We start from the raw sequence: 27,028 nt of genomic DNA, 5'->3' as shown, positions 1-27,028 counted from the left end.
TACACATAATGATAGTATAAACTACTCAAAAACACACATTTTAATTAAAGTGTGCAACATAACTAAGACATCATATAAACTACGACCAAATTGTACTTGAACATCCATCAGTTCCATTATCCCCACTGCTTATCCTTTGAGGGTCGCGAGGGTACACCCTGGACAGGTCGCCAGCGTGGGCCAGAGGGTCAACATACAAACACAAACAACCAGTTGGTACATTTTGAGAAGACCCACTCAGACACTGGGAGATCATGCAAACAAAAAGATTCCAGCCGATCCCTCTTGCTGTGAAGCGACAGTGCCAACTACCACACCACCTTGCTGCCCCTACTCTAACATTAGAGGACTTAGAAATACATGTAAGAGCCTTCATTCTGTAGGCCAGCACCAAATATGCACAGGCTATGTTCAGGTGGTGGATACTTGTACAGATGGACAGTTAATTCAGTTTGTCTAATATTTGCTTTTCTCTCGAACACTTTTAACCGTCTTATCATAGTCTACTTGATAGAATCACTTGTGCATGATGAGAGCTCCTAACATGATGCTTCTGTCGAGTCAGTCTGAGTATATAACCACAATGATCATAATGAATCAAGCTGACACTTCATTTTAATTAAAACCTTGACCCATTTTTCTATGACTTAAGTGTTGGCTTAAAGCGTTTGAGCGTTATCATTTGTAGCTAAGAATATTACTGGTCCACTGAAGTGTTTGGCTTTCTCTTGTACATGGAGTCAGGAGACGTCTTACATCTATCACAATCTCGTACTGCCAAAGAACAAAGGTACATTTACTGATGAACTTCATCAAAACCCATATTTACCACAAAGCTTTTACTGTTTTGCATCATAAGTTACAGTGCTGGTAATTTGTGTGTTAAAAGAGGTGGGCGATACCATAAAATTTGGTTTCGATCCCATACTAGTAATTTAGGGCCAATATTGCAGATACCGGTAGTTTTTATTTAACACAGGACAGTTTTTATAGGCAAATAACATTGATTTCACATTTAAAATTAAAGTATACATGACAGTCTTTGTAAATAAGGATAAATAATACTATTTTCAAACTTCTTAAAAATAATAATAAAAATGAAAATGATTTACCAAAATAACAAACTATCCTCAACGATTATGATTTCCTTCCATTAGAGCAAGGTTCTTAACATTGAATATGAATATGAATATATTATTTCAATGTCTAAATATAGTCTGCTTTATTTAATCAGTCTGCTGTCAGCAAATGATTACAGTTTGTCTATGATATTATTGCCACTACTATATACCTGATTATCTCTGCCTTTCTGAAAAGACTCTGTCAGTGAGCTCTGTCTTTGTGTCGGGGTCTGGGTGCTGCTGAGGCATCTCCTCCTCGCTCCTTTTTTCCTGTTTCATTTATGTGTTTAAACAAGTTTGTGGTGTTGCCACAATAGCGAACAGCCTTCCTACTCACATCACAGTTGGCAACATTTTCATTTACAGCGGCAAATGGCTCTCCTCTTTTCTTCAGTTATTTTCTGAAGAAAAGAGTTACAATTATTTTCATTGTCTGACAATTACTTTTTGTGCCACATGGTAACATCGCCTCCTTCGCGGGCCCTAATTTGTTGAATGTTCTGTGATGTTAAGTGATTTGTGTTGTTTCAGGTTACTTCCTTCTTTAGCTTTAGAGCATAGCCAGAACAGCAGCCTGTGTCCAGTGCATTTAATCACCAAATCACAAAAAGGTAACTTGCATTACTTTTTTGTGATACAATTTTTACTCAATTGCTGCAATTATGTTTGGTAATGTTTTGCTCCAAAGCAGGAAGTGTGACTCCAAGACGTAGGAGGTATGGGTGAAGAGGCAAAGCTTACCTCACACAGAGAGCAAAACCAGATTGTCTTCCCTGTGACACAAAGACAGTCATTGCTGTAAAGGGTGAAGGAATGGGATGGAGATGGAGATCAATGGCTGTGTACTATGTTTCTGAAGAATGTGAATGGAGTGAGAGTGGAGGACATCTGGGCTATGATTTGATCATGGCACCAAGCCCTGTGAGTGCATTCCCGTGTCCGACACCTTGGATTACAGCCCTCCAGGTCATTAGCAGAGCTACTTTGGGACGGTTTGAATTGGAAATCTATTCATCTGCTTTCCTCGTATTGATTTGTGGTGGCTATCCCTTTCCCGCCTCCTCCCTCTCTACTCTTCTTCTCTTTCTCCGGGCAGTGCTATACTGTAACTGATCATTAGCTATACAGGAAACTAAATGTCAAGCCTCTGGTTTGCTTTGTAAGGCCCGTATAGCTCTTACAAACTCCCTCTCTTTCTCCGTTTGTGTGGCGGCCGAACTTCACACATGCAGCAAACAAAGCCTTTCCATTCGTCTGTGTCAACAGTGGTGCGGCAGTCGGCTGCTCCACCGTGCTTCAGTGCACAGAGAGTGTGGAGAGGCTGGGAGGCATTTCCAGGCGTCTCTAACAGAGACTCTCTCCCAGTAATGAGACTGTAAATGGAGCTGCCGGGCTTCATTCACCTTGTCTTAAACACAGGTCTCTTATTTCTCAGGATGATGATAGAACCACGTTCAGCTTCTGTTGGCTCTGTTGGCTCTATAGCATATTGGTTTATCAAGGACTGATGCATTAAAAGCTCTGCTACTATTTAAAATGATATAATGATGGTCACTGGTAGGATTACGTCCTTATTCACAATCTTCCTCTCCTGTTTTTGCCCTTGAATCAAGCTGACACTTCATTTTGTGTGTGTGTGTGTGTGTGTGTGTGTGTGTGTGTGTGTGTGTGTGTGTGTGTTAGTGTGCTGGGCTTCTGGACACGTTCATCTTCCAATCATCTCCCTCAATGACTCCACCTCTTTGCCAGTCTTATAAAGTTCCAGTTAAGTTCCTGCTTTTCTAATACTCTACTATATGCCTCAGGTCCATCACTCAGCGGGCAGCCCTGTCTTTGTCTTTAATCCTGTCTGCAAGTTTTCTCTGTTATCTGGAAACCAGTCAAAGAAAGACAGGACCTCTGCCTGCCCAGTTTCTTAAACCAGACCTCACTACCTCTACTAGTCCGCCTGTTGGCTCTATTTATGAAGCATTGCGTTAGTTCATGCAGGACACGGAGTCATATGCTCAGCTGTCATAAGCTGTCAGCTACGATAGGCTTATAGGTGCTCGTCAGTCACCCACCAATCACAGCCCATTCTCTCACCAAAGCGCTCCCTTTAAATACGACCTCCTCACTGATCCCTGCTCAGCTACACACGCCACCCACACCCTGCTGCCGGCAACTTGCCTCCACCACCCCAGCCTCCACCTTTTAGCACTGAGTCCAAACATGGTTTTTGTAAACGATATTCATCTTGAACAAATATATCTTGCCTGCTACGCCCACCGGGGGGCTTCTGCACATGGTCCCTGTTTTATCTCAGCATGCTGCTTGGTTCATCCAGGGAACATCCAAAGAATGGAGCCATCCGCGCCAAGCATAACTGTATTCCCATTGTGCAATAAATGGGTAAATCATGACAAAGTGTTCCTGAATAACTTATTATTTTGGAGGTTTTTACAATAATCATCTTATCTAATTCTGTCTCTGCTAATTTATGTGGCATCACATTGGCCCAGCCGTGCAGCTTCCTACTTCTACTGCTAACACCACTACAGGTTAACCATAACCTACAAATGCTTTTTAACTCTTGGAGAGCCTATAATTACACAAATATTTAAAGTGTAAAATTGCTTCAATAATGTTCAAAGTTAATAACCAATTGTGAAGAGGTTACCTCAAAGTCAGCAAATCTCTAATATTGAAAGGAAATATTAGGGGGAGAGTGTGCACGCCTACCAAGCACACAGTTTAACTCTGTGGACATCGTGGAGAAAGTGTTTTCATTGCCAGTACCGTATGAAGGAAGAACTAAGCCACCGGGAGCTCTTTGAAAAAAAAGCAAGACTATCGTTTCTGCATGACAGCTTATTGCTAGTATACTCAAACGTTTTATACGAAAGAGCCAATAGCGTCAAAGCATGTGACGCTAGCCTATGAGATACAACCTTGACAACTGGACATAGTGTGGTGCCTGATTTATGTTTTTACACTGGGGCAGGAAATGAAGTTGTGGTTGTAATTGATAGATGTCAGTATATGCACTGAAATAATATATTTATATTATAATTATTATTTTATCCAGGACAATTTGGTAGTGAATCTTTTCAGTGTTTTATAGATATTCGTCAATCTCAGACAAACCTGGACATCTGGTCACCATATGTTTACAAGGTAGGTGCCACCCAGAGTAGATATCCACAAAAGATAATACAGGAGGCCAATTAAATTGTGTTTTAAATAATTTTGTCAGCTACAAATTTATTCAGAAGAGTGTGGGAGTTTGGGAGATGGTGGCCGATTGGAAAATTGGAAGCTAGGAGGCTTGTGCTGACTGCCGTGATGTGGAATTTTGCCAGAGTCCAATTTCAAACTTGTATAACAAAGGGGTGTAAGGACAGTAAACATAGAACAAATGGACACAATAGTTTGAATATGACCCAGAAAAATAACTGAATATTTATTTAATTCATTCTCAAACCAAAGGGCAGCAGAAGCAGCCTATGTGACAGCTCCATATCCATCATAATGCAGAAGATATCAAAATGTTTCTTTGAATGTTAAGCTTGAGTTTGCATATCTGCACGATTTATGTACATTTATTGTGTCCAATACAGCACACAACCCCTCTTGAAACCCCAGTTTGCTATTATATATTTCAATTTGTGTAAACAAGATGTAAACAAGAAGTAGAGGTGTTGATATGCATATTCTTTTGAATGCTAGTTGGTTTCCCCTGCTTCCAGTCTGAGCTGAGCAAGGCACATAGTGATTTCAACAGACACAAAAGGAAGTGATTTATTTTTTCTTCATCCCGCAGAATCCAGTTTTTCAAACTTTTGATGCTACTGTGTGTTATATAGGCCTTTTTAACTTTTCCGATGTGCCGTTTTCTTTGTATGACAATGTACTGTCATTATATTTTACTTTTTTTATCCTATTACATCCTTTGCTATTATTTCTGTTCAACTTTGAACGCACATGACAGCAAGGAATTATATCGTCGTCATTTATAGTTAATAGCAAAAATTCTAGTCACAGGTATTGGATTCTAAATTCAGACAAAACTGAAGTCATTGTACTTGGCCAAAACACCTCAGAGAAACACTGTCTGACCAGATAGTCAACTTGGATGGTATTAGTTTGGCCCCTAGCTCCACTGTGAGGAACCTGGAGTTATGTTTGACCAGGACATGTCATTTGACCCACATATAAAACAAGGACAGCTTTCTTCCACCTGCGCAATATTATGAAAATTAGGAACATCCTGTGTCAGAAGGATGCTGAGAAACTAGTCCATGCATTTGTTACCTCGAGACTAGATTACTGTAATTGTTTATTATTAGGACGTCCCAGTAAGTCTGTGAACTGTGTGAACTCCCATCATGCACTGAACACTTCTCCCCTTCTCTCTGTCTCTCTGCCCCCATATTTATTCATTTCCCTACTTTACTAACTTTGTGACTATGGGTTCCCTCCCACCTGCTCACCCTAACCGGTCGAGGCAGATGGCCGCCCACATTAAGTCTGGTTCTAGAGGGTTTTCTTCCAGTTAATGAGGGAGTTTTTTCTCTCCACAGTCGCCAAAGTGCTGCTCATTGTGGGAACTGTTGGGTTTGTCTACCGAACAACACCTCTTTTAACAAACTGTTCCGTTCTCACACTGGAAACTGTCTCATATGTAAAATGAGGAACAATCAACAAAATGATGGAGAGGAGGAAGATTATTCAGTTTAACTAAACATAATGTTCACCACACCAGTGATAAGTGGCTGTTGAAGCCTGCCCATTATAATGAAAGCCTTTTATGAATCATGGCCCAATCAGCGTTGAGAGGAAAAATGAACAGTCGTTTTATTCAGCTGTATTTTGTTACTAACTGCTGGTCTTTGCTCCTGATTTCACTGAAAAGAGCACATATATTATAGTGTTGTAACAGTACACTAATAAGTGAAGTAAAAGCAGGTCTGGACAGAATCAGTCAGATGAATAATTGCCATATGCACGACAGTTATCACTGATCACGGTAGATGAACCTCTATTCAGCCGAGATTCACAGTGTGACTCTGTGCTGATGTTCTACTGCGTTGCATCCACCTGCTGCTGATAATAATGGGACATCAGGCCCTTATTGGCCTGTCAGCTGTTACAGATGTGCTATTCCCTCCTGTAGGTCACCCCCAGGCTGCAGCAGCTGCTCACTGCTCCTCACCCGCCATCACCCCGTCCTCCTGTGATGGTGGCAGCGACGCTCCTCTCTACTGGTCAGTCATTCCTGCGCCTGCCCGATGCCTCCGGCAGGAGATGGGCACTCATTTACAACTGTCAGATATCATGGGGAAGCAAAGTGTTTGCTAATGAAAATCCCATCCATGTCTCTTGCCTTTGATTTCCCCAAAGTCTCCCTCAGACTGGAGGTTTTCAGTGGCCCAGACTGATAGGGTGTGGCAGGAGGCCGCTGGCAGCAGGTGATGAATCAAGGGGTTGTACGAGCCGGTGTGGGCTGTAATTTTATTAACTGCGGCCCGTGATTGATCATCCCCCCCCCTAACTCTATCCCCAGAATAAATGTCTGCTGCATAAACAAGTCTTGAAAAAACACACGAGCAAGGTGATGTGGTTGTTAACATTGTGCTGAATTCTCCCTCCGTCTAATGAGCAAACAACAGCGATGTGATCCATTGCCATGAGGTTTGCCCTTGATTTCCAGGGGAATTATGGGCCTTGGTACACCATGCGAGGAGTGTGAACCGATACCCAAGCTTCATCATCTTGTGTATTCCACTCTCACTCCCCTTTAATGTGATGCTTCATACATTCTACTTGTCAGTGTATGCAGATCCGTCCGGTCCTGTTTCGCCTTTCAGAATATAATGCATTATTCAGAGGCCATCAGGAGAAGCAAGGGAAGCAGTGCTTGACCAGTTATGGCATCAATGAGAATTAGAATTCAGAATGGAGGTGATATCACTCATTACATCTGATTCCAGAACAAGTTCTGTCCCATAAAGTATCTGATTTTGCCTGTTGGCATTGATCTCATAATTTATTGCCCACTTGTGGCGGCAGCGGTCTAACCAGTCATCCATCATTTCCGTCTGTCAAGCTGCCCTTGACTCAACTTCCACCACCATGAGTTCAGTTATGATGCATGGATTATGATAAGCACGTGCAGATGTGTGTAACTGTATTCACGCATAAGAAAATTACTTTATATGTCTTGTCTCCCTGTGTGTTAAGAGGCAGAAGTAGCAAGTAAACATAGTTATGGCTCCTGCTCTGTGCAAGTCCCTGTGCTTCACTGGCATTATTCTATCATCTCAGCTTGGATGCCAGCAAGATTATATCTGTAAGTCTTCTGCCAAGGCACAGGGCTTACACATCGACTGGAGGGAGCTTTCATTCACCATTTGTTACTATATTTTACAAGTGCAACCTCCTTTTCATGCATTTAAATGTTTGTGCACTCTGTTCTCCTGTGTACCAAAATCTCTTCTCCTGCCCGTGGCAACTGTCACCAACACATACACACTTTGGGCCTATTGCAACAGAGCACAGGCATCATTTGTCTCTGAGAGTTTCTTTGGGTTGGCACAACATTCCACAGGACAATAGTTCTGGTAAAGTCATATTTTACAATAATTAGTAATTCTATGACTGACCAGCTTTAAAACAAAAGCAGCAGAAAAGAAGCTTGTGTGCACTTTAATATCTGAGCGTTTGGCCTCCCCCTGCTTTCACAGCAAGCGTACAAGTGCAACATTGCAGACAGGAAAGCCATTACTTTCAATGGACAGTGGGACTGTTCTCCCCTGAGTTGCTGCCAGTGTCCGAGCTGTGCACAGTGCCCTGATTTTCCACAAGGTTTTGCAGCAAAAGTGAAACTAAATCAAAGTTAGACTACGAGACTTGCTGACCTGACATTCTGGCACTGAGAAAAGATAAAAGTAATGTACTGTAGAGAAGAATGGAGGAGTTAATTTTGTGCATCTGACTTCACCAACTCTGGATCCTACTGGGACCTGGGTAAAACATCTCAGGCATGGTAGAAAAAATCTGGTTAGGGACATCAGGATAGAAAATGTAATTATACTCTGATCTAGTCCCTAGCCCCCGTCATTAGCCACCTAGTGGGATATATAATACCTCATGTAACTCTCATTATCCTACATTGCACCTTGCTCTAACTACACACATTTGCACATTTGGTAAAGAACTGTAATTTATTTTGGGATCATTATTGTTTTCCACAAGGATTCACAGTTTATTAGCTGTTTTCACTATTTTGCTTCATTCTCTTGCTGACATCATCCCTTTTTCTTGCAGCAGAAGACAGTTGTGTCCAGACTTAAATGTTACAATATTGTTTTCACTATGAAGTTGTGCTAAAAACACACTAGCTGCCAGGAGTTTCAAGTTGATGGTAGCCATACAAAGTGCAAAGTGCAGGACTTTGACATCAGGGACCGGGGTTTGCATTCAGTGTCCTGTCCTTTGTTAGCTGTGGACAGCAAACAGCCTTTAGTTAAGGTTTAGAATGATTGTGGTTTTGTTTATCATATTGTGTCATAATATTCTGTGTGAAACGTTTTCTTTGCTTGTGTTGCGAAAAAAATTGTCAGTGACCATTTCACTAATACAGCACTGATTTGTTCAGAACCAAACAATTTTGAGACTAGCCTGATGTTTCATTTTTCCAACATGTCCTTGTTTTGTTATTATAAAATGTAATCCAGTCGGCTTTACAGTTATACACAACTGGTTCAGAACCAAATAACTGACAAACTCAAAATCAGAGATAAAAAGAGAGTAATGTTGTACTTACACATGTTAATAGAGAATGCCAATATCGACCTTTGTCTGCTGGAAAGACACTTTTTAGGTAAAATATTTTCCATATCATACATTTATCACACATTGTAAATCCTCATAAATGCTGAATGGAAGACCGTGTGGGTGTGGTGAATTAGCGAGTCCCTTACTTCAGTGAAGCTTTCAATGTCCTCGCAGCTTTTCTTTTCCCAATTCATAACCAACCCATAAGCTATTTAAAGCTAGGCTTGCTGATGAATAAATAATGTCACAACCCACATAGCAAAAAAAACTCACTGCAACCATGTACATTTCTCCTTATCGTGCCCATTTATGGTAAAAAAAAAGAACAAACAGTTATGTTGAGGCAAAGGAGTGATAAAGGTTAAGGGAAGCTGATGATCTTTGCTCACCCCCTGAAAAATGTGGCACTGACCTGAAGAACTCGACATATTGAAAAAAAACATGTTCTTTCTAACCTAACATTAAAGAAATATTTGAAAATGTTGGGAAATATGTTTACTTTGAAAGTCTAAAGCAGCTCTATAGCTCACTGTTTAATCCATAGACAAACATAATGACATAAAATTACAATTGTAGTTTCAGGGAGAGTTTTGTGCTGTTTTGTGAACTTACTGGATTGGGAAAGACACCAGTGAAGACAACCGGGGCTGCACTTACTTTATATCTCCTCTGGAATGTATTTGGCAATCCAAATTAGTTGTGTAAATTTCTTTTGTAGAAATTAATGAAATAATATGATACAAACGTGTATTGTTTTTGTTCTCTTTTATGACAAAACGCCTCAATAGCTTTCACAGCTATATCATACCTCATATGTTAGAACATATCTTATATCCACATCTCTTACATATCATACTCTAGATGAAATCATATACACACTGTATTAAAGCAGACTAAAGGGTGTCAGCTCCACAGATGTGGAACAGCAGTGAGGTTCGGGCCACGACACCGGATGATGAATGAATGAATTACTTATGGCCTCCTTTAGACAATGGACACTTGTGTTGATCACCATGTACAGTGCAATTTATTTCCTGAACGGTATCTGTATTGACAGAAATAAGTGAGGTATTACTATGTGAATATTCCCCCCTCTGGTGTAACTGATTTGACAGAGTAAACCTTTTGCACTTCCATGTAGAAGTTCAAAGCGTTATTTATTTTTCTTTTGTCATATAACCTCTGCAAGGATTTCCATTTTGTCAGTAATGCTGTCTGTGGTGATGCTTGTATCTGCATTTCCCTCCCTGCAGCTCAATCCCCTGAAATCAATGCAAAACCTCTGCTCCTTTTGTCTCTCTCATTTATTTCTCTTCCTATTGCATCCCCACACTGCACCTCTCCAGCCCTGTGAGTGATGCAGTTGGGATGGGGTGCAGAGGCAGTAGGGAAGTTGTTAAAAGGCTTCACTAGAAGCCGGGTGAATTACAGCTGCAGCCGCGGACGCTGCAGAGAGGAAGGAGGCGAGCCATCACTTTATCTCTCCCAGGCCGGGGTCTCAGGAGTCATGGGGCTATCGTGCATGTCAGGAGCCTCCAGTCTTTAATCACAGAGGAGACACTCTCCTACTTTTTCTTCAGTCGCCTCATCGCTTAGCCCTGGATCAACCATCTAATCCTCCAGCTTCCTGTCCAACCGGTCGCTGAGTCAGCAAATGAATGGGCGTTTGAAGTTTTGCCTGTTAGAGCCTCTCGAGTGACAGTGCCCGGACTGTGTCCATCGCAGGTATCAGCTCAGATTTACTGTGAGTGCAGTGCCGGATCAGTGTACAGTTCAAGTGTGGAATTCTACATGCCTGTTTCTGCTGTTCTTGAAGAGACTGGTTTATAAGGAGCAAATGTAGAAATGTATCAGAAAACAAGTTTTCCAGTTGATTCATGATCCATCCACCAGCTTTTTCCTGCTCTTTCTAACATGTCACGTCAATTTGTGGCCAAAAAAGCTGCAGCTCTGACACCCAAAGTAGCAGCAAATGGTTTAGCCCTGAAAAAGCCAGTGTGCTTCTTCAGAGCTGCTGGTAGGATGATTCTATATCTTTGGAAATCCGTCCTTCCCATGCTGGATTGAGAGGGCGTCTGAGTTGTTGCACAGCGTGTGTAGACAGTTTATTCCATTATCACATGTGCTGCAGCTCTTTGTGGTCTCAGCAGGCACCAGAACCAATATTTATGAGTTGACCAAAGCTCAAAGTTCAGTTCATAAAGACTGAATATAGTTCACATTGACAATTTAGAATTTTGAGCTACATTTAAATTAGTTTTTAATTGATTTGACTCAAAGTTAACTGACCTTTGTCTCTTAATTTCTCACATTATCCTAATTCTCTTCACCTCTATTGTAACATTCAAACAGTAAAACTGGCTTGACATGTATGCTATTCTCTTTGGAAAAAAAGGATAAATACCGGCAGTCTGCCTTCATCACAGATTAAAGCCGTCTGTGGTATATTAAACATGTTTAATAAGACCCAAAAGCAGCAATAGAAAAGAGAAAATTAATAAGAGAGAGTACTCCAGGGTGAATCTTCTGGTCCCACCTTGCTATTGCACGGATTTCACTATTCTCTGACTCTTGGCTGTAATTGTTTTCAGGTGCCGCCATACATGGCTCATTTATTTCCTGTATAAATCGGCCTTGAGGTGTTTTAATTGTATACCACCGCCTGGGGCCAACAGATTTGATGGATTTCTCTCATGCCGGGCACCGTGAACAATGAGACAGCGGCGCCTCTGAGGGAGGAGATAACACTGTCTCCCTCTTTGAGGATCCTCATTAGGAGCATTTAAATGTACAATGCAGGACATTTGAAAACCAGCGGCGGCATTTAACGATGAGCTTCTCCTTGACCAGGACTGATCCGCCCATGCCTGCCTGCTGTTAAGACTAATCTCTGTCATCAACCCCATCCAAGCCATTACACCCCTAGGTCTCATTCAGCACCAAAATGCCAATTTATGCATTAGTCAACGATGAGCACTCAGAGTAAAGGTGTTTAATATTACATAATAGCATTAATTCTCACCGAGCAGCAGTAGATGTGAAGGCTGATGTGAAGGACTCTTACAGCGGGACTTCAATGCACTCTGTAGTTTTTTGACCAGGCTGCGTCTTGACTTATTCATCGGGAACATGGCGTAATAATATAAGTGTGAGTCGCTGTCCTGATGACTAGAGTGCTATTTCACTTGCTTTCACTCACACAAACCCTTTCTCTCTATTTCTCTCGTCTCCAGCCTGTGGTCCACGGGGGTTTACAGGTTGCATTAAATCAAACACAAGGCCAAACAGCAGAGGGTGGAGGCGAGAAAAGATGAAAACCTCTCATGGCTGGCAAAAGAGCCACTCTCAATTCAGATGAATATTACTCGGCACACAGTGTTGGCATGTGTCGGGTAGTTTTGCAAAGACAAACTGCACCTTTAAGCTTCACACATGAGAGCCAGGATTACTGTACAGAATCTACAAAGGGAAAATGTATGTATAATAACCACACATATACACTATCATATAGCAACACCAGTAAGGCCATGAGGCTTAATGGGCAAATAGCACTTGTAATGCAGTGCCCCTTTAGAATGGGCTGTGTCGCTGTGGTGATGCTCCGGAGGTACTTCAGAATTATTCCTTGTCATTAGTCCTCCTCAAACAGTTCTACAATATACTGTTATTTTTAATTGTTTGTTTGCAGAGTTTTTATAAACAGTCTGTGATGCAGAGTAAAGTTAGAACATTTGCATTCATATACCTGGTTTATCTGCAATGGAGATTTTATAGTCAATGTTTTGCATCAAACAAAACTGAATGTCATCTAAAATTGTTACCTGATATATGTATATATATATATATATGTATACATGTATAACTTAAAATGATTAACATAACTGGTGTTATTTTTCATGCATTGCATGTCGGCTATTTCAGAGGTCTGTTAAGGTATCGACACAATCTTCAGACCCAAGTTACAAAACAAAAGTTCTCTAATTTAACTCGATATAAAGACAACATTGTGCTTTTAATTTAAAGACAAATTACGAAACAGGAAGTGATTCTACGATTGGTGTTGCCATGACGGAGGGCGGCACCCGCTGCACCAGTGTCTGTGTCAATTCGATTTGGTGAAATTTAAAAAACAAATTATCAAAATGATCTAGCAGCGTTTACTGTAATTTGTCCGAGTGAGAATTACCGTTGTTACATGGCCAGAAACTTGAATACAACTGTTGCTTTGTGTCTGCTGGATGTGTGAATGCTTTGTTAACATTAAACTAATAACAACTTTAGGATTTTCCTCTGTCCCTTTGCCAAACAATGTTCACTGTGTCTACAAGAGACAACCAGGCAGTAAGGCTACTGGATGAAGGGAAATTGTAAAAAAAATGTGTAACATTGCCACAAATAAGCTAGAGTAATAAAATCACTGGGAGTGTCCTCCTCCAAACGGAGACACAGGGGTAGGGCTAGAAAATCTTCCCCTAGGAACTGAGACACCACTCACTATGTCATCAGCTGCCAACCAACATTATTACAGTGATGAACAATATCAACTAACATTACTATTTAAACAACTGTTATCAACCAACGTTATAATAGTGACACATCTAAAAACTGGATCTCATCAACGAAAGACAACAACTGATTCTGCAGTGCACGGTTCTGCTAGCACTACAAACAGGCATGTTAGGAGTGGGTAATGCACTACTTGCTTAAAATAGCAAAACATTTTTTCCATATATTTTCTGACATGATATATGGAACTGCCGGCTTATTTCTCAGTAGACTTAATTATGTCCCTTACCCATGAATGAATAAAAACATATTTTTGCCCATTCCAATTTACACTCATATTTTATGTGGGTTAATCCCAGGCCACCAATAACTAGACTTCAGTATACTTAAAGTAGTACTTGATGGAAGTTAAGTGCAAAGTCTTCAAGTGTAGTCTTTCAAAACAAGTTCCCTTTTCGTCAAAGAGGTACCCATTGACATGTGAAGTGGCAGCAGTACATTCTTCTTTGTGAAAAGACACCTTTTTCAAGCTATAAAAAGTAAGAAAGTGGGTGCGTGTGAAATAAAGAAGCTTATAAATACATGGTTTCGTTAAATGGTCTCATGCTGAAGCCTTGGAGACAAATTAAAAAGTGAAGTCACAGAGTGAAAACAGCATCGGAGTGACAGCAGCTGCAGTCACAAGCTCTGTTTTATTCTCATAGTATCTGACATCAGACGCAGCATTGAGCTAAGTTTAGAACAAAAGCAGTTTCGTTTTAGACGCCTCAATCAGCGGCGCTCCTGTGTTCTGCTCGAGTGTTACACCAGCGAGTCATGTCAGTTGTCTTCCTCTCATCTGGATTTCTAGCTTTCATTTCTGTTTCTAGCCGTCTTTGCCATGCCAGGATGTCTTTTCACGCAGGTGAACTGGGACGTATCCACTCATGGTGCCTAATCTGTTTTGGCAAGATTAGTTTCACAACGCTCTTATTTCCTGAGGTGGTTCTGACAGCATTTTTTAGTTTTTGCGAGAGCCTTCAGATGAGATACACACCACCGGCGTTGCTGTCAGTACCACAGAATGTGTGTAGGTTGTGTGGATTATTACTACATTGTCGTCTCAAACAGGTGTTAGGGTGCACACGAGGAAAGGAGATAGAGCAAACACTACTGAAGCACTCTGACCTAAATTAATCATTCCATGCCCGTGCTTCAAAATGCACCTCTTGCACTTAAGCCAGTCGGTGCAGGGCAATGGGCTGTTTGGAGGAAAGTACCTGCTCTTCAGATTGCATTGTCTGCATTGTAAAGGTCTGGGGAGCAGTGGCTGTTAGATCTCATTCCTTTACTTGTAATGAAATGGCCATGCATGGCTTGCTGGAGGAGGTCCATGGTTCACTAATACCACATTTGGACCCGCTGAGCACTGCAAATATTTGAAATGTCAGTCCACTTGATAATGTCAGTAGGCCTCAAAAAGCAGACTCTGCACTACAGTCAACTCACACTGTTGAATATAAGCGGCTCTCTTCTCCCTCTTCCCCCATTTTCTCTCTTTTGCCTTTTTACTAATCCCCCTCATTGTAGCTGCTTCAGTCCAGATTAGCAGCAGAGAGTCGGGAGCCGACCAGGCAGGCCACAGATGGCTGCTCAGCCCTCTGTAGCCCAAAGTGAAGCAGGTAATAGAGGTTTTAATAATCCAAACCAGGGCATTTACCTCTAACTACCATGCTGATATATTACCAGGCTCACGACGAGAAGATAATTATCAGATTAAAGAAATCTCATTTGTGTTAGTACACATGTGCCGCAGGAGAAAATTCAATATTACATTGAAATGATGACCTTGTATGTCCTGGTGCATGTAATGGTTTAGTGTGTGCGGCCTCTGCAGTACAATTTTGGTAGATTTTCCATCATGTGCACTCAGAGGTAGGGTATGACATCATTTTTTTCGCCTACAGATGTGTTTTAAAATGAAAGGGCAAAACCAACATAGGTTTTCTAGGAAGGTTTTATTCCATCACAAGCCTCCAGAATAACGAGCCTAATTCAGAATTACTGCATCCATAACAAAACCAGTTTTTTTCCCATCAATTTTAAAGTCAATGCTTTAGGTAAAATGAAACTGGATTTGCTTTATTACTGCTCATGTGTGTGGCTTATATACATTTTCATGACTGACTCAACTGGTGTTATTTTGTATTCTTTCCATGTCAACTATTTCAAAGGTCTGCTCTGCAACCCACACAATCTCCAGACCCCCACTTCGTAACTTTTCAAAATAAAAGTCCCGTATTTCGGATTTATATAGAGCATCGCAACAACAAAACCAATGTTCTGCCTTTACTTTGTAGAGAAACAGCTGTGTGTTTGTACTTTTATTATTTTATAGTACATGTTTTGCTTGAAGAAACATGCTGTCTGTTTATTAATGTTGCACAAGTGTGAATTTTTATCAACCTCTTCACTGCTAAGAAATCCAAATCCTTCTACCTTTATTCACTGGATGTGGTGATCGTGATTACAGTTGTTACGTTAATTATTATTATTTATTTTTTTTACGAGACTGAATCAGTAAATTGAATATCTTTTTCCTTGCTTTGAAGGGTGATGCCATGAGGTAACCATCAAGGGATAACAAATGGTAAATGGACTCCATGTATAGCCTATAAGTGCTTTTCTTTTTGCAGGTTTCGTCTTGCCCAAAGACACTTCAACATGTGGTCAGGAGGAGCTGGGCATCGAACCACAGACCATCTGATTAGTGGATGACATCCTGCTTTACATCTTGAGGCACAATGCATTAAAAGCAGCACAGATGAGGGACTAATTAAAGTTATGGTTTAGCATAATGCTATAATCCTCCTGGACTAATGAGTGTGTTTTATAACTCTGCACTACTTCTCCTGCTACTGGGAGCATAATGGAGGTACACATTGTCACTGACAGCCACTGTGCTTGCTAATGTAAAAACACCATTTACCATCACAATATTTCCTCCAGACAGAGTGTGAAAGGAACCAGAATGTGATGTCGCATTCAAAGACACGCAGACTTGCTGACACCAGCAACCTGGACAACGAGCAAGTGTCTCTGGTTTTGGGTGTGATTGCATTTATGGAAATCTCGCTGAATGTTTTTTAAAACCATGTTAATGTGTGCCTTGTAGAAGAGCAATCCATCACTCTGTATGTTTGACCCAAGACAAACTGGTTTCAGAGAGATGATATTCTTTTATTCCCAGTCCAGTATGAGCAGGTAGGAAGTTGAGTGCCTCATTAATCACCATGAGCCACTTACATACCAGAGTATGGATAGAAATAGTCACAGTACTATAATATAATACGGTTCTTTCATATTTGCAGTTTAGAATAAATCTATGTGATTAACACAAAGAGCATATAATCCGGAATGAGATGCGTGCGTGTGCGTGTTTGTGTGTTCCGCTGAGTCTCATCGCCTCTCAGCTGAACTCAGTTTTTTTTTTTACCTGCAGCGATGAAGACGAATGGTATTTACTGTCATCTTCGCACAAGTTTGTCATGACTGTTTATAAATCCCTGCTGTTCACAGGCAATCGGACTCACGCTCTGTTTGTTTTCTCATCATGGGGAAAAATAAATAAATGTCGGGATAATGTGCAGGAAAAGATGAACCGAAACCCACAGCCCGCCATCTCAATCCCACTAACGCAATAAATGATAATGATGACAGACATTAATCTCTCAATTGCGGAATGCAAGTGCACCCGAGGCGTTCGCAGATCAGAGTGAAATATTGGGCTTGGTTTTCATTTGGTGCATCTCATCTGGCCCCTGACAGAGATATGAACAACTGAGGCCCAATAAGTTTCCCTCAGGCCCATTTCCTCTCTTCATTCATCTCCTTAATAGAGGCAATAACAGCACATTCAAAGTGACGACACATCGCACAGTGAGATTAAAAAGCCCTGCCACCCCGATGTTTAACATGCTGTACACAAGCCAGGAGATGACGTACAAATAAATAAAGAGTAGCAGGGAAAAATGACCCTTGTGGTTTTGAGAATTATCCTATTTATCTCTGTCAGAAACTCAAACTCATCAACAGGGAATCCATGAGAAGCAGCATAGTGGACTGTGCACCATCTACTGACAATTCTTTGTTGTTGTAGTTGTTGTTGTTGTTGTGGTTTTTCTTCTTGTGTTGAGCATAGGTTTGCAATACTCCAATTTACAAAAGACCAAGACCTGTACAATTTGCTTTGCGTTCAGAGTCGGCGTCAGAACAAATCTAATGGGGGCATTAGGGCAGTGTTGTGGCAGTTCACACTTAAAATGAACTAGTTCACGTTCATTTGTTCCATTTTTGATTGGGATGATTTCGGTGACAAACTTAAGATTTAGTTCTGAATCGATGGAGTCGGATCATGTCTGCGTGTCGCTCCCCTCATTTTAACACTGAGTCCTGACTCTGCATCACGTCTCGTGTTGTACTGAGCACAAAATGTTGACGAGTCATTTTCATGATGTTTAAATGCAGCCTCATAAACTCTGGAGCGAATCAAACAAACACTAAGTTCCTTCATGTGCTGATCAGGTCCTGATAACTAGTGATGAGTGTTTATTAGTTCCAGTGAGAGCAGAGTGGAGGAGGACACAGAAAGTCCAGCTCGGTCTCAAACCAACTGCAGCTTCTGCTCTGATCACTGAGCAGCTGAGACCAGAGAAACTCTGTGTTTCACTGTTCTTCTACAAAGACACTGACTGGCTGCTTCACGTGAACGAGCTCTGATCTCACTGCGTGTGTTGCTCTGAGGGAGTGAGTGGGGGCGGAGCCCAGGGGCCTGTGTGTGTGTGTGTGTGTGTGTGTGTGTGTGTGTGTGTGTGTGCTGTTTGGGAGCACACGCACACACACACATTTCGCCCACTCCTGGTATTTCACATGATGGCCTGATACGACGTTAACTAAAACACGTTCATCATTTGTAAACTGATTGTTCAGTTCATAGTTAACAAAAAATATGCACGCGTTCATGCACAACACTGGGGGGGGGGCACAATAACTCACTTTGGGGGGCATGGCTCTGTTTGAATTTGATCAGAACCGGTTTGAAAGAACAGATTGACCTTTTTAAAATGATCTTATTTGTCTTATCGATCAGTGTTAGATGAAAAGATTGATAACACTCTTATACTGTAACATGAAGCTATTGCCAGCCGTAGGTTTTCTTGATCGCTCACTAGAGATCTGTTACTTCGAAGATGAAAGGCAGACACTCCGGGACGTGATCATGACTAGATAAGAAATATTCTGGGCCTCCAACATCAACACATCAGCGATTTAATAAATGAGATATCATATGGTGATTACTGAACTGTAGATATGCTGTTGACTTTCTGATCAGAGCAAGCTATCATCAGCATTGTGCATTGGAAAAGACCCCATTGTTACTACTGTTACAAAATACCACCTGCCCCCAACCCATAATGGTGACAGAGACAACACACAACCTGCACTACATTCAAAGTGTAGGATACTGATGTGAGTTATTCCTCAAAATATATTAACTTAATGCAAATGACACAATGTTTATCGTGGTACAGTAAATTGACGTGTAGCTGATGCTGTTGTTATTATCACCTCATGGAGACAAAGAAAATGTAGGAGCTGCCGAAATACTTTTTTACGTGCATGGTTTTATTTTTAAATTGAACTTGTAACAATTATAGCTAACATATGCTGGAACAAATTTTATTTTATTATTACTGGAAATCATCTTGCAACACAAACACCCCCCCTCGGTGTCTTGTGAGCCCCGACTTGGGGAACCACTGTCCTACTGTGTCATTCGGCAGCAGGAGGCCGAGATGGCTCTGCATTAGATTCATGTCGACAGAGGGACCCGCAGCAGCCGGTCTCTTGGGCGGCTGGCGTTCGCAAAGAGCACACACAGACGGCCGCCGTGATTGGATTCAGATCAGGTGTCTCAGGGAGGTTGAGCTCCATGGCAATGACGGCCTCCTTAGAGACTGCGGCCGTGTGGATCCATCTCTTTCTGCAGCCGCTGGAGTTTACACAGACAGAGAGGCTGGCTCGGTGTCGGGCCACTGACCCCTGAGGTTTATTTCCTGCCATCAGTCACCTCTTTGTTTAATGCTGCCATTTTAAGAAGCTGAGCAATTCTTCAGCTTTACATGAAACTTGAATGCCAGTAATAATGCATTGACTGTAAATGAATAATAACAGAAAACAACATCGTAAAGTCACATGTTCTGATTGCCTTGTGTAACTCACGCGACAGATCACAGGAAGTCGGATGGGCCTGGTTAGTCTCCTTTTGAATTGTCTCTGGATACATGTCACAGATTGATTACCAGGATTAAATAGCACTTTTCTAGCACTCCCTGAAATCGCTTTATACTACAAGTCACATTCACCCAATCAAACACATTCATAAAATGCTATTATTTGCTGCAATTTTCCATCGCACAGTCACAGTCAAACTCTAATTGAAGTAATTTATTTTGTTCAGTATCTTGCCAAAGGACACTTCAGCATGCGGACTGGAGGAGCCAGGGATGGAAACACCAACCTTTGCGAACAACATGCTCGACCTTGTTCCACATTGCTTAATTTTAACAACAGGCCAATTCCAGCCACTGCTCTTTAGAAGTAGTAGCTAGTAACGGTAGGCTTAAGCTATTTATCCATTTAAAAAAAAACACCTAAATGAGACCAGCTAACTGTAGCTTAATTCTTTGTTGTTTTGGAATTCACTTTTTCTAATATGCTTGTCGAGCTTTTTACGATACATAATAAAGCGACACTCGTGAGCTACTTCAGGCAGCCGACTCGAGCTGCGCTGCTCCAATCATGTGACAGACATCATGTGATATACCTCACTCTCCACAATCATCTATAATACACACCCACCTTATTAGGCGGTCTATTTAAGCAGAGAAACATTTTCCAATCACTCCCCTTGCTCCCCTCCACCACCCCAGCATCCACCTGTAGGCTCTGATGGGAGGGTAACAGGTATTTGCTCATCACTCCCATCATATCTATGTAATCATATCGGGGGGGAGTGATGAAGTCGGAGCCTAGACGCCAAACACTAAAATGTTCTCCTTTTGCAATAAACATTTGAACGTTATGATGTTATGCTACAGATACACTAACATAACGTATTTCATATAATTTAACAGCCAATCACCATCCTACAGATAGCCAGCCAGCTATCCCATTCACCAACATGTCATGTTTTGCGTTACTAAAGGAGGTCTTGCTGTCCGTCACTCAGGTGCTTGGTTAGGTTTGATGTGTTTCCTTGCTTGTACAACACTATTTTATAGCTTCTCATGCATACAGGCTAATTAATGTCAGTTGTTCGCCATCAAGTTCGCCATAAAAACTACTGAGCATTGTGTGCTTTAGAAAAAGATCCTGGTTTTGGTTTGTGTACTTTGGTGTACTTGGTTATTTGAAGTTTTGGTTATGGAACAGGACTTAAACCAGAAATATTTCGATTCATGAGGGTCAAAAGCAGTGGGGCAGGGTATTAGGAAGTAGAATAAGGTCAGCGGCAGCAAAGTAAAGTTTGTTTTGAGAGACAACAGCAGCACCGATACATTTTATGCTGTGATCTCAACCTAACAATATTGTAACCCCCAGAGGGTTGTCATCTTTAGTTGGTTCGTACAAAATTCTCGAGAAAGATATTCTGGTGTCAGCTGGGGATGATTTGGAGCAGGACCCGTATTCACAAAGGTTCTTATCTCACATCCTGAATGAAAAGCTCCCAGAAAGAGTTTCCTCTTAAGGCCTATTCACAAAGCTGCTGACAGCAACTCATAGCAAGGAACAGAGAGAACTCCCTGAGCTAAAATTAGAAGCAAGACCGATTCTGTTGCTGTGGATGATATGTTTCATTAATGCACTTCCTAACTATGCCTACAGTGACTGGTTGACAGGTGACTGATCTGTGTGAATATGTAGTAAAATATTCATTAATACACAGGAACACGGGGAGAGATTAATTTAAATTTAGATAATCATCAAATGATCAGACTTTGATGTGGTAATTCTACATAAAGCAGCGATTTACCGGGTAATCTGCCCAAGGCTGTGAAGGTACCTTTATTTATGAATTAGCTGGTGATTATTTAATGTGCATTAATGAACTGTCAAACTAATTGGAGGTTTGAAGAACACCATTTTTGCTTTAATGAATAATTCTGTCAGTCTGCTGAGGCTGAGGTAATCTGTATTTATAAATGTATACCTGTGATCTCTGGTGTTGGATTGAGTCCATATTAACTACTCACCATCAGAAATTGGATTGAAACGTCATTATTATGTATTTCTACAAAACACTGAAGTGATGAGGATTATTGCCCGAGTATGAGCAGGTCTCAGTGACGAGGGGGTCTTTAACTTAAAAGCAGCTTTTAGTCCTGAAATGTTTTGTGACTGCACTATATTTAAAACTGAGTGTATCATTAGCCTTGTATTGTAGCAGAGGCTTTGAACTGAATAGAGGTCTCCTATAGACACCAGGGACTTGGATGCATAAAATTATGTGTAGATTCAAAAGAAATATGCCAAGATATAGAGACAAACAACCACGCTCACATTCACACCTCCAGTCTCCATATTAAATGAATCCCAATCTGTATTATTTGGAATGTGGGAGGAGAACCAAGAGAAAACCCACGCAGACATGGGGACAACATGCAAATGCCTCGGCTGACCTGGGATTAGAATCGTTTATCCTACCTTAATTTTTGCTCCTTCAAAACATAGGTACTCTATTTAAATTTCTGAATCATGAACATCTTTCTGCACATAAACAATTAAAATTAAGTGTATGCACCTTTGACTGACATTTTACAAACATTTATATAGTGCACAATGCATTTACCGTTTACGAGTGAGAGTGGGGATGGATGTCCCCATGGCCATGATTGAGCAAGTAATCAAACTGTGACATGTAGCCATTTCAATATCATGGTTGTTAATGAGCGAGACTTTGCAGAAGGAGTTTAACCAGGTCCTTCTCACTTGCTGTCATTTGTCACTCAAGCTACACAGGCAAACACACGTTTTTTTTTAGATTTACCCAACAATCTAACAGTATTACAAGGTTGTGATTTGGAAAATGAGATTAAATAAATGTTTACTTTAAGTTTACAATACTGATTCCATCTTTATTTCATCATCACCCTTTATCATCTTATATCACCTGCGGCTGCTGTCTGTCATATGTATATGTTAATGTAAAGGCATCCTTTACACTGAACTTTTCACCACAGCCACAATAAAAGCCAACAATGTTCATGTGCACCTGCTCATCAAGGCCTCTGCTTCCATGCCAACTGATTTGCCCCAAACTTGGTGAAGGGATGGAGCGTGGGTTAAGGAAGAAGCCATTACATTAAGTGGCATGTCTGGTTAAAGGTCCATGAATAATAATAATAGTAATACTAACTTTTATTTAACATTGCAAAATAGAGTTTTCCCCAAATTTGTATTAATATCTCAAGAAATAAAGTCTGGATCTTGATAACATCCTGAATTTGGCTTTATTCATATTAATTTAGGACTAAAACTTTTCCAAAGTGTCTATGTGTTGTTCACGTTTTGATTTATTTCTGTAATGGGTCAGCGACAGTGGACACCATATTCCAATCGTTACCAATCTTGTTGTCCAGTTAGAAAGATCTTTAGGGTCCCGATCGATAGGTGCTCTCCCCTGCCCCTTAATGAATCCAGCCTGCTAGATTGGACTCAATTAGCTTCTGCTGTTCTGCCTTTATCACTGATTCTCATTTGCTGGCAAATCCATTCTATCATTCGCCAGCTCTTTGTTGGAAAGCAAGGAAGTGGTTCATAGAGGAACACTTCCCACATGTTGTTCGTCTTTTCTTTTTGTATTTTGGGTCTGAATTCTTTAGGGAAATAATTCCCTGCACCGTAAAACACCCTGCTGAGGTTTACTTCCTGATTTTTCTTTCTACTTCATTGTTCCTTGATATTTCCTGCCTGTTCATGCTACCTTGATTCACTTTTGCTTCATTTTTTAAAACTCTGTCCTCCCTCATAGTTTACTGTAAAAGCTTTTCTGTATGCCTGGGTTAGTCTACGTTCCCTGTGCTGTGCCAAGATGCATTTGCACCCCAGCAGGTGATAGCTGTGGTCCTGATGTTGCAAGGCCAGCCCAAGCCTGTAACGCTATGGCAGTCTGGATGACACACTTCTGAATACACATCTGTTAACCCAAAATCTAAATCCTGTTTGTGTCACGTAAAAACATGATTCCGCCTTTCCACTTATTTTGTCAATGATGAAAGCAAACTGAGCGCCCTATACAGGAAAAATGATTGGTCAGCTAACAGTAGCCTAGTTAATGGACATAAAATGAAATCTATAGCTACCTCACTCATTAATTAGTTATATGGTATTGTCAGTACTAGATTGGTTCAAATCTGATTGATAAAAATCTCGGGCACCTTCGGTTAACCATGTCTCTTTTGTCAGAATGCTGCTAATTAGTAGGCTAGTAGTCTTTAGCAGACCACAGTTGACTAGATGACTAACAGTACCATGTCTGGCGCCATTCGATGAGTTTGACATGTTTTACATTCTCACTGTTCTTTTTGTCATGGAAGATACGGGGACAAAGAGGAAAGAGAGAAGGAGATTTAGTTGTACTTCAAGTCAGGTGGTCATGTGAGGGGAGTTACAGTGAAACAGGCTTCCTTAGTATTTGTCTTTACTGTTTATGTGTGCAGTACTTTATTTAATTAACAACCAGTTTTATCATTTTTATCAAAGTTAATTTAAAACAGACAGTGCACCTCCCGTGACCTTCCATAGGACACAAGTAAAGTTCCCTTCCCCTAAACCTTCCCCTGAACCCCTACCTGACCCCAACCCCAGGTCTAACCTTGTGCAGGTAACCTCTAGTAGCCAGTAGGAACAGATCAATATTTTATATTTCCTTCTTCAAATACAGATTTCTTTTGGTAACCAAATTTTGAAATATCTAAGCAAGAGGTATGGGTGGTTTCTTCCCCCTTTAACACATATAAATCCATTATTATACATCCTGAACATAGAAATATACACATACTGCTTTACTGTCCTGAGATCTGTTCCTCGGCTCCACAAATGGACCAGACAGTCCAGGATACTCTCGTTATATCTCCTTCTCAATCTCTTTCTTTATTTTTGTTCTTTTTCTCAGGCAAAAAGAGATAATGACACGAGGCAACAACAGAAGCATGTTGCCTGTGAACTTTCGAACTCTAGTGTCCCCTGCCCCTTACCTAACCCTGACCCCGCCACAAACACTATTCAAGAAGGTAAAAATATATCATACAGTGGTTCTTTTACTCTCAGGGGTCGCCGTCACCTTCCTCCCAATCCCATCACAATGTCCAATCACAACACAACATTATGTATTTAGTAAATCAGTTAACGATCAGCACTTTGGCTGATTGCTGGTGGCTCACACACATCCTCGCCGAGTCATAATATTTGGACCCAAGTTGAAGAACTCATCAGCATGTTTCAGGAGAGAGCGGCGCTTGTTACGATTTATGATCCATTTCATGCTCCCATTTCCTTTAGTGGGCAATATGTGTCACTTTTATAACACTATGAAGTTGAAGTGTCGAGGTGAAATGTTAAGTGATGTTTCAGCGATATGCAAAAAGAAGAGATTGGCTGAGCCTTAAGTGGATATCCCAGCATTCATCCAGCCGTCGAAGGTTCACAGCCATTTTCTGACTCCGACATAACAGTGTTGAATGGAGCGTCTGTGTCCTTGATGAGCCCCCGCACTGCTTTACAGCCTGGGAGAGAAGGACACCCCACCGTACTGCCACATTCACTAACACAACAGTATCTAATGAACAGCTAGGTCAAGAAGCTACAGCCCGAGGCAATTTGGTGTTTATGTGCATTTGTAATTTTTTGTGTGACACTGGTTTTAGCGGTCAGGGTGGATAGATGGCTTTACAAAGAGTTTGGACTTTCTTTTCCTTTTAGCTGTGTCACATTAGGAATCATCAAGCATTTTTTGCAATGGCCATATGTCATTCTTTCAAGGGGGTCAACAATAGAAACTATTACTGTGCGTTTTATCTGAAAAACCATAGTAACCTTAAATGTAACAGCACAATCAGCTCTTCAATAGCAACAACCGGCAGTGCCATAAAGACATACTGTGGAATAGGTCACAGGTAATCCGACCACCATACTTCACCCATTATCTGTCACCTTGAGTCTGCCCAGCTCCTCCTTTCTCCGAGACCTGATCATGCAAACCTGTTCTCACTCTCCCTGATCGACCTGCTGATCTGAGCCCACATCACTGGCAAGACGACAAACAAAGCAACCGAGCAACATCACAAACATAACAACAAAATCATGTATTTCATTTTCTAATCAATATATTATAGCAGTATGGTGTAGGCTAGCTGCTAGGCCTGCCCAAAGTTCAACATATTCTTCTATGTGAGACAATTATTCATATAATCCTGAAGAGGATTTTATATTTAGAATAACTGCATCAACCCCTCTTAGTCATGCTGAGCTCTTTTAAATGAATCTTCCACCAAGCGACGTGAGTCACATCATTGATATTGGCTTTCTGTGCCGTCAGATGATCTGTGAGGAGAGATGCCTGATATGAATTATTGAGGCAAAAAGGCCGGGCTCTGTCCTCGATTCTCGGATATTTCAAGCATCAATGTCCCAGAGCTGTGCTCGAGGTAAGAGACTGTTACTACCCGGGGGGGGGTACTTTTTTCTCTTTTGTATGTCATTTGAAGGATTTGGTTTTCTGTATGACATCAAGCACACATTAATGTTATGGGTGTCTTAAACCTACCTGAACCATCACCATATTCCAGACTGTAATATGCAGGAGAGTTCAACGGAGTTCAGCTTGAGGTCTACCCCACATGCTTTATCTGCTGACCCCCTACACACACCCTGCAACAGATGCAAGAGACCTTCAATCATGCACACAAAACCACGGCACATATTGAAATGGCATCTGGGCCATTGAAGTCAAGGTTCCAGTGCCCAACAGGCCTCAGAGTTTCTCCTGACAGGGCCTTTGATATTATTATTGGATATGCAGTCTTGCAAAAACTGCCACACTATTAAGGAATTATTTTGGTTACCTATTTCGGATGAAATGTATTTTCTTTATAATTCAATGTCAAGTTTTTGATCCTCGATACTGAGGAGTATTTGACTAATCATTTAAACTTACAATCACAACAATGTAGGCTGTGGAGGAAGAGCCACATGTGAAAATAGTTTGTAATAAAATTCTGCAGCTTCAAATATTAATTCTGCCATTGAGCTCACATTGTAAGATTCACTCCCTATTCGTAACTTTTTTCCTTTTTCTCATGTGGCTGTAATCATCTGTCGTAGGCAATTTACGCAATCGATCAATCCGTCAGCTATTTTCTGCTTCACTCCTTTTTTAGTAAAGTGTGGTTTGAGATTTGTTGCTCCGCTGCAATCAAAATCACGACTGTTTGCTGTCCTGGCTCCTAAATGGTGGAATGAGCTCCTCATTGACATCCGGACAT

Source organism: Hippoglossus stenolepis, chromosome 20, assembly GCF_022539355.2.
Source record: "Hippoglossus stenolepis isolate QCI-W04-F060 chromosome 20, HSTE1.2, whole genome shotgun sequence".
NCBI classification, from domain to species: domain Eukaryota; kingdom Metazoa; phylum Chordata; class Actinopteri; order Pleuronectiformes; family Pleuronectidae; genus Hippoglossus; species Hippoglossus stenolepis.
This window is presented reverse-complemented; position numbering follows the sequence as displayed.